This window comes from Nannospalax galili, unplaced genomic scaffold (genome assembly GCF_000622305.1).
Source record: "Nannospalax galili isolate Female #2095 unplaced genomic scaffold, S.galili_v1.0 scaffold377, whole genome shotgun sequence".
NCBI classification, from domain to species: Eukaryota; Metazoa; Chordata; class Mammalia; order Rodentia; family Spalacidae; genus Nannospalax; species Nannospalax galili.
The window spans coordinates 125110-138428 of NW_008341187.1; the positions used below are offsets into that span (position 1 = coordinate 125110).

The 13319-nt window shown below is 42.4% G+C and overlaps 1 protein-coding gene across 1 annotated transcript in view; it reads right to left on the reverse strand.

Annotated features, from left to right (window-relative positions):
- The window catches only part of LOC103737027 (uronyl 2-sulfotransferase-like), a 239898-nt gene that overhangs the window by 103622 nt on the left and 122957 nt on the right, over nt 1-13319 (reverse strand). The window lies entirely within an intron of this gene.

Below are 13319 nucleotides of genomic sequence, written 5' to 3' on the forward strand. Positions count from 1 at the left end.
GGACTAGACTTTGGTGATGTCGGCACTGTTTCTCCAGTTTGCCTTGAACTTGTCAACTTCCTTCATCTTTTCAACCTAGCTTGATTGTGACTAATAGCCACCTGCTGGTGTGTTTTCAGAATGCATGGTTACTGTTCCCTAACGAATGAAAAAAAAGAATCTGGTGGGCTGGGGAGATGGCTCAGTGGGTAGAGGGCTTGCTACATGAGGATCTGAGTTCAGATCCCTAAGCACGCACATAAAAACCCAGGCATAGTCCAATACACCTGTAACCTCAGTGCTGCGGGGTGGAGACAAGGAGATCCCCACTGGCCAGCCAATGCTGCTGAAGTGGAGAGCTCCAGGTTCAATGAGAGACCCTGACTCAAATGACATCCTGATGTCAACCTGTGGCCTCCATACCCTCCTGTGCAGGCAAGTGCACACACATTATATACCACCTCTCTCTCTCTCTCTCTCTCTCTCTCTCTCTCTCTCACACACACACACACACACACACACACACACACACACATACACACGCACATGCTTCTCAGGAGAGTTTGGAAGGGAAAGTTTATTGAGCTTTTTTAAAGCACTAGGTACTTCTCTAAATGCTTTATAGGATCCAAATAGCAAAGATTAGAACTATCCCCGTTTTCCAGAGGAGAAAACTGAGGCCTAGAGGAACCCAGTAACTTGTTCACAGTAATACGGCTATTGAACTGCAGAGAGGCAGGAAGACCGGTTTTTCCAGAACATATTCAGGCATCTAGCGGTCTGAAAAGCGTACCTCACATCTTGTCATCTGGACTGTTTCTCAGACTAGGCACTACAGATGTTGCCATCAGGTGACACCGGCTCATGTGGAAAAGCCAATGATGCATTCTACTTGGAAGGGGCAGCTCTAGACCTGGGGAAATCACCTGCACCATCTAAGATGACAAAGCTTGCTATGAAATGAAGTGTAGAAAATACTGGAAACACAGGGTATTCATGAATAATAGACTAGGGAATATGATAAATGTCCTACTTTGAGTAGATGAAAGGTGCTTTTGACAGTATACAGTAAAAATAACGTAGGGAATTGGAAGAAGAAGGGAAACAGTTAAAGCCAGGAACAAGTCAACAACTAGGGAAATGCATCCAAACATAATAAATAAGTGGGGTTTAGCTTCTAGGTTTTTCTACACTGAGTCATCAGCTGCCCCCTTTTCTTTGTAGTCTTCTGATTCATAACCCACTTGATGTCCACAGGGACTGTACTCTAATTGGCTGTGTATGTGCACTAAAGTGAAAACAAGACCCAATTTTAACCTACAAGACATAATAAAAACACCTGCCATGTTCATGACTGGGCTAGGCTACAGGAACCTTTTAAATATGAATGTGATGAGCAATTTGTCAGAGGATAATTACTGTGCCAAACTCCACAGAGAGCATACATGAATAGGAACACCTATGTCAGACTTAATAAAGAGAATATGCCTATGTCAGTCTAGAGAACTGTTCAGGAATATCCTGCAACAATACAGCCAGTACAATTGTTCATACTGATAATAATACAGATTCCCCAAAGGAGTTATGAGAAATCTCAATGTACTCCATCCAGCACATCCTCCAGGCATTCTACTTAAAGATCAAGGACAGCTTCAACAGCAAAATGTTGTAAGATACTAAAAGTTTCCATAAGAATTAAAGTCTTTATAATCACTAAAAAGAAGTGATCAAATGCCTAATAATCATTACCTCTAATTTAAGACCAGCCAACCCTAACACCTTAGCACCCAGCTTCCCCTGTCCAGAGCAGAACTCTTGATTCATTCCAATCTCAGCCCTATTTTGCCTTCTTTGTCTTCCTTATTGAGTTACACATGTCTCTTCCCTCAAGCATGTTTTTATTTTTATTTTTTTCCTCCCGCCCAAAGACCAAGAGCTGACCTGATCCATCTTTTTCTCTTTTGGAAAAAAATTACTTTATTATTTTCATTTTATGTGTATGAGTATAATACTTATATGTATGTAAGTGCACCAATGTCATGCAGTGCCCATGAAGGTCAGAAAAGGGCATCAGACTCCCACCATGTGGGTATTGAGGATCTAACCTGAGTCCTCTACAAAAGCAGCCAGTGCTCTTAAACTCTGAGCCATCTCTCCAGCCCCTTGTACCATACATAACGACGCAGTCACAGGTCCTATTGGATTGCCCTTCCAATTATTATTCAAATCAGACCACCTCTGGGTCACCTGAGAGAGTTTCTGTGCCTCTTTTGCCCTAATATCCTTTATTCAAATCTTAACCGGACAGAGATTTTTAGCCTTATTAAGTAAACTGTGTTAACATTCTGCTTAAATCTCTATCTCAAAGACCCTCTACCACAGTCCATAAAGCCCCTGTCCTAGTTTGTTTCTTCATTGCTGTGACAAAACACTCTGACCACTACCAACTTGGGGAGGAAAGGGTTTATTTAGCTTACATATCCTGGGTCACAGTTCATCCAGGAGCCCAAGGTAGGAACTCAGGGCAGGAACCTGGAGGCAGGAGCTGTATCACAGGCCATAGAGGAATGCTGCGTACTGGCTTGCTCCCTTGGCCCCTGCTCAGCCTGCTTTCTTATGCAACACAGGCCCACCTGCCCAGGGGTGGCACCACCCACAGTGGGCTGGGCCCTCCCACATCACTCATCAAGAAGATGCCCTTCAGACAGGGCCACAGGCCAGTCCAATAGAGGCAATTCCCTGATTGAGGCTACCTCAACCCAGGTGTGTCAAGTTGACACTAAAGCTAGCCAGCACAGCCCCACAATGACCCACCAGAGCTCAGCTGAAGAGTACACCAGCCTGTTTCAACTAGGGATCTTCTGAACTGGCTCTTTCCCCTTCTATAAAATGTTCTTCCTGACCCCCTTCACTCAGGCCTGTGGTGGTCTGAATGAGAATGCCCCCCCCTCCAATAAGCTTAAGTATTTGGACATTTTGTCCCCAGTTGGTGGTACTGTTTTGGGAGGTTTTAGGAGGTATGGCCATGCTGGAGGAAGGACATCACTGGGGGTGGGCTTTGAGAGTTCTTAAGCCTTGGTGGATTTCCAGTCTCTCTCTGCTTCCTGTGCCTGCTTGAAGATGTGATCGCTTGGCTTCCTGCTCCAGCCACCCCCCACCATTATGTACTCTTACCCCTTTGGAACCATAAGCCCAGATAAACTCTTCCTTCTATAAGTTTTCTTGATCATGGTGTCTTATCACACCAACAGAAAAGTAACTAATACAAGGCCCAACTCAAGTGTTACTTTTTTTAGGAGTCTGTTCTGAATACCCATCTAAAGCAACATACTTGTTTTGTTTTCTCATTCCCTGTCTATCTCTTTGAACTAGTGTGCAAGCTCCCTGAGAACAGGCATGTACTTATCTGACTTATTTGGACCTGTAATTTTTTAGAACACAGCAAGAAAGAATGTGGTAGAGACTTAGTCTTCGTTTGCTACATGGAAAACCAACCTAATTCACTATCTGTACTAAAACTTTCAGCAATGACTTATGAGAAATATAATGTGGCTATTTGTGGTAGTGCATGCTTGTAATCCCAATACTTGGGAGGTGGAGCCAGGAGGATCAGGAGTTCAAGGCCAGCTTTGGCTACAAAATGAGTTCAGGCCAGTCCGAACTATATGAGACCATCTCAGAAAAAAAAAAAAAAAAAAAAAAAAAAAAAAAAAAAAAAAAAAAAAGTAAGGAGGGAGGAAGAAAGGGACGAGGGGAGGAGGGATAGAGGGATGAAGGAAGGAAGGGAAGAAGGAAACGGAACGTTACTTACATGTTAAGCTAAGTTGAAATATTGCTTATATTTTAGCCCAAATTGCTCTTCAGTCATGGGGTTTGCAAAGTCTTTAACAACTGAACATAAATACTAATACAGAATTTTGGGGGAAAGAGCTGTTTTGAAAGGAAGAGACGTTTTGAAAAGGAGAGAAGTTGGCTTCATCATTGATCTCCTATTAATTCAGTGCCACAATCGAAGTATCTGCATGATGCTGAGTTTGTTTTCTTATCTTCCCTTTGTCTGTTTCTTCTTGTACAAATGGAGATGATGGTGGTATCTAGCTCATAGATAACACTGAGGGATAACATAACATAATACAATATATAGCACTTAACTCCAGATTGAAACAAAGTGAGCTGTAGAGAACAGGTAGTGCTGTAGGTTATTGTCATTGCCCACTGCACCTTTATGGAGGTTCAAACCCAGTTTGCAAAGCCTCTGTGTAGACATGGACCTGAACCTCCCACCTGACTCTTTTCATCCATAAGCAAAAATGACTGTCACTGTCTACAGCCCTTGGATTCAACATACGATTGAATATTTTATCATTTTTACATATGGGAAATGGAAACTAAGAGAAGTAAGCATTGAATCACAGTAAAATGGCCAACGACATTCCTTTTGTAGTTAACAGCCCCCCCCAAGACACCAGCTTAAGGGTTATCCTAAGTCATGTCAACATTAAATTGTGTTTTTCACATAGCAATGTACAGTTGGCATTTTATTGACTACCTAAACCTAGCTCAAAACCCATAAGCTCTGATGAACTTGACAGATGCCCCTAGACCCGAGCAGGAAATGTGAGGACTGTGCCAGCGTTCACTTGTGTTTCTAACCTTCTCGAGTATTTATTTTGTTACCATTTAGAGAGCACTTCTATAGAAAGAGTCCATAGAAATACCTAGGCACAAAATAAGGTATGAAATTCCTATTTTCACCATTAGACTCTATAATAAGCTTTACTCAGTGCTTACTATTTGCCAGGCAAATATAGATTGTTTATAGATTGTTTTCTTTAATCCTCACAAGGTCCTTGCAAAGTGACAATATGCCTCTCACCCAGGCCACATAGAGAGTGAACACAGCAGAATCCACACCCTTACAGTCTGACCACTATTGATGCATCCTACTCAGTAAAATCCAAAGCATCTTATAAATTATTGGTTTCTTATCTTTCCCTTTCTTTTTTCCCCCTTCCCTTTATTATAGAAAACTTTCAAAATCAGATCATGTCCATCAGGTTGATACTTCTTTCTGCACACAGGAAGAAATAGGGCTCATCACTGTCCACACTTGGAACCTGGGCCCTGTATTCTCACCAGCATATCACTAGTTACACCTATGTGGTTTATTAGAAACCAGAGGCACTAAACTTCACACTGGCAACAGAGATTCAGAAAGGCAAAGAAAAGCTGCAAGGAGAAAGGTGTTTCTATGGCAGAGATGATAGCCAGTTTTTCCTCTCCTACAGTGTGACTGTGTAATTCTTTGGTACTTAGGTAGGTCTTTTCATTATAGATCATAGATCTTAGGCTTTCTTAGAACAAGTCAACAAAACTGTCAGGATGTTTGAAAATGCAGTACGTGACTTGTTCACTGCACTGCAGAGATCAAAGGATGAGCTGTTATCAAAACACATTGCCCAGAATAGGCTCCCAAGGATTCACACAGCTGGCTGGTCTGACTTGCAAATGATTCTGTGCAGGGTGTTAACTTTCAGGAAGGTAGAAGCACACCCAAGCCCTTGGCGGTGGGTCTTTGGACACCTTAGAATCTAAATTCTGGGAAGGAAAAAAAAGTAGAGGAGCGGTTAGAAGGACCCAGGCTGGGACAGAGCACGTGCCCTTGCCTGATACCACATCTGTGTGCCTATATGATCTAAATCCCACTCTACCCACGCAGTCCCTCATGATGGAGAATTTTCAGGAATATTACATAGAGCAATACACAGTCTGCTTTCAGACCTGGATTGCAGGAGCATGTTCTTATTTTCAGAGACTTAAAAAGGCACACTATTTCATTTTTTTTCCCAAAAAATAAGCTGTACCTCAAGATTCATGTCTTCAAGCCTTCCTTCAAGACCAACAGTATCTCATCCAGCTGTATCAAAAGAAAAGGTGCATTCTCCATGGTGCCACTCTTAACATGGGGCAGAGTCTTGGAAGTGCCTACCTCCGAACTGCCAAGAGGCTTCCAGCAAGGACTGACATGGACCTCAACTTCTTACAGGATGTTAGCTGATCCAGGATGCTGGAACAGGTGATGGAGATGGGGTGTGGCTTCTGAGTAAAAGCTACATTTCAGTCCTGGGAGTTCCATGCTGCCCTTCTATATCCTGATGAGCTGGTGGTTCTAGGACTCTGCACAAGCTAACACAGAGCTACACACCCAAATCAGCAATACCCTAGTGGGTTTACCATGTTTTAAAAAATTATTTATTTATTATTTGTTCATTTTTATTGTATGAGTGCTTTGCCTGCATGTATGTAAATGCACCACATGAGTGCAATGCCTGCAGAGGCCAGAAGAGGGCGTAGGATCTGCTGGAGCCAGAGTTTCAGATGGTTGTTAGCCGACATGTGGGTGCTGGAAACTGAACCCAGGTACTCTGCAAGGGCAGCCAGTGTTTTTAACCGCTGAACCATCTTTCCAGTCCTGGGTTAACTTTTTTTTTTTTTTTTTTGGTCTTTTTGAGATAGGGTGCCCCTGTAGCCCCAGCTGGCCTGGATTCACTATGGAGACCAGGCTGGCCTTGACCTTATAGAGATCCGCCTGCCTCTGCCTCCCGAGTGCTGGGATTAAAGGCGTGCACCACCATGCCCAGCCAGGTTAACATGTTTTTAAAAATGCTCAGAGTAGAAGGCAAGGAATCTCAGCCAGCTGAATTTCATACAACTAAATCCACCTGTGCACTGAGTCTTTCATGATGAGCACCTTTCAGGAAGGTCATGCATACAGCATGAGATCCCATCCTGGACACTGAGCCAAGCTCACATGTACCACTGTGGTGCTCTTGCGGTTCTCAAGTTTCCTTACTTAAAACTATTTTCTTTTTCTTTTTTTTTTTTTTTTTTTTTTGGTCTTTTTGAGACAGGGTCTCTCTGTAGCCCCAGCTGTCCTGGAACTCACTATGTAGACCAGGCTGGCCTCAAACTCACAAAGATCTGCCTGCCTCTGCCTCCCAAGTGCTGGGATTAAAGGTGTGCGCCATCATGCCCGGTTATTTATAACTATTTTCAACTACGATGCATTGGGGAAATTCATGTGAGGTCTGAAACTAGAAATTAGGGGGCCAAGAATTATACCTTAGAGTCTGGACTTGTGCCTGTTTGCCATGTTATACCCAGTTCTCTGTTGGCAGAAGCAAAGTGTGCTAACCATAACCATAAGAGATCCATCAAAGCCTTAGACAACACAGTAAATATAAAAAAGCAGATATACACCTCACAAGCAGGTTAAGCATTGCTTCTGTAGCATAGAACGCCCCACAAAGATTGTCATTCTGCTGTTACATTGCTATACATCCCCCAAGTTTTGAATATACACATCTGTAAAAACAAAATAAGCTCATGGCTTACTGTAAGAAATATAAAGGGTTAACTTCACTTGAAACAAATAATCCTGCATACAGCAAGCACCTAATACATGTTCACTAGCATTACTAATTGTGTTTCTAATAATAGCAGCAGCAAAACAAGAAATCCTCTTCCTCTTTCTCTTCTTTCTCTTCCTCCTCTTTCTCCTCTCCCTCCCCCTCTCCCCCTCCCTTTCCATCTTCGCCTCCATCCCTCACTGCACATTCCATTTCCTACAGAACTTTAAAGACACGTGCATGCCAGGCTCTGGCTTTAGCGATTTTGATTTAATTATTTTGGGAAAAGTCCCATGCATTTGGTATTTTTAAAAGTTCCTTAGGTAATTTGAATGTCTAGCCAGGGTTGAGAACCATTGAGCTACAACACAAATTAAATTAATATACTTCATAACTCAGTCAAATCCAACTTTATAGAAACAAACAAACAAAAAAAAAGAAGTATCTTCCCAGACTCATCTTAATCAGGGGTCACCTCCATCCCTGGTGATGGGCGAGATCTCTACACAATGTCATGTCAGAGGAGGCTGCCGATGGGGTGTGTATGATCACAGAGCTCAGCTCTAGTGATGCTGACTAGGCAGGTGTAGTTAGCATCTGCTCCAAGTGGATGTAAAGAAATTGCCAAGGGCTGGGCTGGCTACAGGCCTCCTGGGACAGCACAAGCAAAAGTCACCTCCAAGCTTACCGTAAACCTTTCCAAGACTCCAAAATTCCTTTCAAGAGTATTTCAGAATATACAGTTACTGCAAATAGTGTATTGCTCTGTTGAACCTTGTGCTTGGTGCAATGAGAAACAGAGAAAAATCCTTTATTTGCCTAAGGTTTACCCAACTCAGCACAGCTTAACCAGCCAGCGGAGAATATGCATTGTAGCAGTTCTGGAGACACTTGTGTAGGATCCTCACACACTTTCTATGTATCCATGAGATCTTGAAAGAAAGAAGGCTAAACTTACCCCTGGAAAAGCTAAAGCAAAGATACGCTCTAGTGGCATCTCAAAGAGGCATCTCCTCTTTCCAAGCTGTGGGCCTGGGGTGGAGAGTTGGTAAGGAAACCTGGTCAGCACAGATAAACCTGATGCCATACTTACGTAAGTCTGTGCCATGCCTCCGTGAATACAATAGAGACCAACACAAACATATAAAGAAACTGCTAGAATCATCAACCTAGAGGATTCCTGAACAGTACGACCAGAGCTATGCAGTTTAAATAGCAATGGCTGCTCTTTGTCAGAGGAAGAATGGAAAGGAGCCCCAGGAAAATGACATAATAAGGTAAGACCAACAGAACTGAGTGGTGAGAGAGAACCATAGGAAGCAAAGCTGCAGGATCCAGAATCAAAGGACCTGGTTCAGACCTCAGCCGTGCCCTTTCATTGAGTGACCTTGGAAATATCACTTCATTTCGCTGAGACATAATACCCCTATTTGTAACATGAAGACCTGAAGTCATAACTATGAAAATTAAATATATTAAATTTAAACATTTTAAATTAAATGCAAAATTAAATCTATTAGGTCTATAAAGTACAACACCTTCCTGGAACGTGGTAAATGTTCAACGAACTGTCACCGTTCGCTTCCAGTGGTCCTGGTGAGCAGTGGGGAGGCTGCCCCCCTCCAGTGCAGATTCACTGGGTGATCAGCATTACTTTGAAATACTTGTAAAAAGTTTGGACTAGAAATTCATTCACATCATCACAAGAAAGGTTGACAGCATATTTATCAATTGATGCACATTTTCTGAGTGGTGGCTGTGGTTAGCTGAAAAAATGACCTGCTAAATTGTATAACTTGTCCTACGGATGTGTCGTGGCAATTTTGAATCAGAACTTATGGTCACTCCTCTGACTTTATTCAGCCTTATCACTTGTATTTTTATTATTATAATTGTATTTATTCACCAGAAAAACAAAGGGTCTCCTGAGGCCACTGAAACAGTTTAGAGTAGGAAGGACGAATATGAATATAAATAATTACTTGATATTTTCTATTACTTTCCAATAATATCTTGATGTCTTCTAAAATGTACATTTTTCCAATTATTTGAACTAGCTTCAGCAATGTGCTAATGAACTTGTACAACCTCAAAGGATATAATTTATTCTTGACTCTGAAATCTTGCATTAGCAGATCTATTTTTGTCTAAATTGGTCCCTGAAGAATAAAAATGTTTAATTACCGTTCCCCTTCTAGAAACCATAATATGCATTAGTGTCGATGTCAAAAAAGCCAATTCAACTCCATGTCAATGTGGGTCAAACACACATAATTCTTTTCAAAGCCTTTCCCCCCCTTCCTTTGAAAATTATGACCATAAATGATTGAAATTATCTCCTTTATCTGCAGGACAAGCATTTCACATAGGATTCTGGTTACAGACCACATAGTCTCATGTGGCTGCATCTCTCCTGGGAGTCTGGGCCTTTGCTAAGACACAATTTATGAAGGAGTTGCTGTGGAAGGGACTACTTCGGCCCCAGCTTTGTCCTTGCCAAAGAAATATGCTAATGCTCTAGTTTCCACCACTAAGGGTGTGGTACATTTCTCCGTGAGGTCACTGTCAGCACACACCAGCCATAATTAACAATGAGAAGTTTGTGCCCTGAGTAAGTCTCCAATGCATTTCTTTTAATTAGCACAGCCCTCGAAACACCGTAATGGAGGAAAATTGCTTGCTCAGCTCTATTTAAGCTTTACTAAAACAATTTTCCACTACACTAAAACAAATGGCCCTATTTACTATAAATATTTAAATATTTTTACAAAAATATCTTTTAAAATACTCTTACATGTTCCGCAAACCCATTAATAATGGTAATAATATCCTGAAAACACTCTCTCAACTGGACCTTCAAAGCACTGAAAGATAGTATCCAAATTAAACTATTACCAGTTATGATTTAGAAAGTGATTTCCATTCATTCCTAACTAAACTTAAAAGTAAACTGATGGTCTTTCCATTTATTTCCAGCTCAAAAACACAGCCTCGTTTTATAACTCATTTCTTCATTAAATCTGAATATACATTTTGGGATGTTAAGGTTGAATTTGTAGAGTAAACTACTTCTGTAATCAAATGGTCACCAGTCTCATAATATCAACCTAGGTATAAACAATGTGTTATTTCCAAACTAGTTTAAGCATTCCTGGTGTGCTGGATTGCTTTAGTGTCAACTTGACATAACTGGGTTGAGGGAGCTCAGTTGGGGAATTGCCTCCATTGGACTGGCCTGTGGCCATGTCTGTTTGGTATCTTGATTATTGAGTGATATGGGAGGGCCCAGCCCTGTGGGTGGTGCCAACCATGGGCAGGTAGGACTATATTGTATAAGAAACCAGGTTGGGGGGTGGGGTGAGGAACAAGCCAGAAAGCAGCATTCCTCCATGGCCTCTGCTGCAGCTCCTACCTCCAGGTTCCTGCCCTAAGTTCCTACCTTGGGCTCCCTGATGAACTGTGACCCAGGAAATATAAGATAAAATAAATCCTTTCCTCCCTAAGTTGGTACTGGTCAGAGTGTTTTCTCACAGCAATAGAGAAGGTAAACTAAAACACATGGCAATCATATTGTATGACCTCATGCAGGTAGGAACAAAGTATAAAGAAAGATGCAGTCTCTTAGGATTTATTTCCTTTCATTATATTCTTTCCCCAAAGTAATGACTCCAGCCAACTGAGCCAATCAGTGGACTAGTGGAGCTCTAAGGTGCCTGCTAACATAGCAGATGTTGGCCTGAACACAAGCCTCTACTCGGCAGTCACATGAGCCCTCTTCTAGCAGACCCAGACTCATGGTGTCTGTCATGACAGCTGATGCCCTTCGTCATGTTTATTTACTACAATCACACACTTGTAGTAAATGCACAGAGAGACAGAGCATGATCCAGACCATCCAGACTGTGCCTTAATAGAAATCAGACAAGACCATGCAAGAAAAAAGTCAGCATGCTCGTTGGATGATAGCCATGGCTAGCCCAATGTTCTAAGCCCGGGCAAAGTACTCTGCAGACCTCATCCCATTTAGCTCCTAAGATAATGCTAGAAGTCAGATGCCTCATGTTTAAATATAGGAAGGGAGGCTCAGAAAGGGTAGGGACCTGTACATGTTGGACTGCTCACCAGCAGGTGCTCCTGGATGTGACTCCAGATGCTTGACCTTAATAACATTTTCTATCCCCTCCAGCCGCTGCCTCACGCAGAGATTCCAGTCTGGGGCCTCAACATGATATGAGAAACTGATCCCTTTCAGACAGGGATGGCCTAAGCAGAGTAGGCTGTGTGCCCCATAAGCCACATGGGCCACTCAACAGCTAGATGTGGACCTTGGGAATGTCTGTCACCACCACCACCCATCAAGAACAAAAGGTAATGATCAAGAACTGATGATCCCAGGAGCTCATGGGGCAACTGAGTACTCAGGGCTGGCAAGGTGGGGACAGGAAAGAACAACTTTGGTAAGGCCCTGTCCTAGTTTGTTTCTTCATTGCTGTGCAAAACACTGACCACTACCAACTTGGGGAGGAAAAGATTTATTTATCTTACATCTTCCAGGTCACAGTTCATCAGGGATCCCAAGGTAGGAACTCAGGGCAGGAACCTGGAAGCAGGAGCTGGAGCACAGGCCACGGAGGAACACTGCTTACTGGCTTGCTCCCCTGGCCCCTGCTCAGCCTGCTTTCTTATGCAACACAGGCCCATCTGCCCAGGGATGGCACCACCCACAGTGGCGGGGCTCTGCCACATCACTCATCAAGAAAATGCCCCACAGACATGGTCACAGGGCAGTCCAATAGAGGCAGTTCCCCAATTGAGGCTCCCTCAACCCAAGTGTGTCAACCCAAGTTGACACTAAAGCTATCCAGCACAGGCCCCCATCCCAGAATCACTTCAGAACTTCTAGATACCTCCTGTTTATTTATGGCGGCTACTGCTCAATTACAGTGATGCCAGTTAGCTGCAGGGAGGCTACCCTACTGATACATGCCCATTTGGCAGTCACTATTACTTTGAAATACTTGATATCAAAAAGTTTGGTGCAAGGCGAAAGATAAGGATCTCGTTTCATTTTTCTACAAGTGGAGACTCAGTTTTGCTAGCACCATTTGTTGAATATGCTGACTTTCCTACACTGTGTGTTCTTGGCACCTTTGTCAAATATCAGGTGGCTGAAATTGAGTGTACTCAGGTTTGGATCATCAATGATGTTCCATTGATCTATGTGTCTGTTATTGTGCTAGTACCATGCTGTTTTTATGACTATGACTCTGTAGTATACTTTGAGATCTGGTATAGTATACCCCCCAGCATTGCTCTTTGTGTTCAGGGTTCCTTTGGCTATCTGGGGTCTTTTGCGCATCTATATGAATTTAAGGATGTATTTTTCTAATTCTGTGAAATATGTCAGGGGGATTGGGATTGCATTGAATCTATATATTGCTTTTGGTAGGATGGTCATTTTAACAATATTAATTCTTCCAATCCATGAACATGGGAGGTCCTTCCATCTCCTGGTGTCTTCCTCAATCTCTTTCTTTAATGATTTAAATTTTTCATTGTAGAGATCTTTGGTGTCTTTGGTCAGATTTATTCCAAGATATTTTAATTTTTTTGCAGCAATTGGGAATGGGAGCATTTCCCTGTATTCTTTCTCCAGTTGCTTGTTATTGGTATATAGGAAGGCTACTGACTTTTGTAGATTGATTTTATAACTTGCAGGTATACTGAAAGTGTTGACCAGTTCTAGGAGTTTTCTGGTGGAACTTTTGGGATCTCTTAGGTATAGTGCCACATCATCTGCAAAAAGTGGTAGTTTGACTTCTTTTCCAATTAGTACTCCTTTAATTTCCTTCTCCTGTCTTATTACTCTAGCAACAGTTTCAAGCACTATCTTGAAAATGAGTGGAGACAGTGGACACCCTTGTCTGGTTG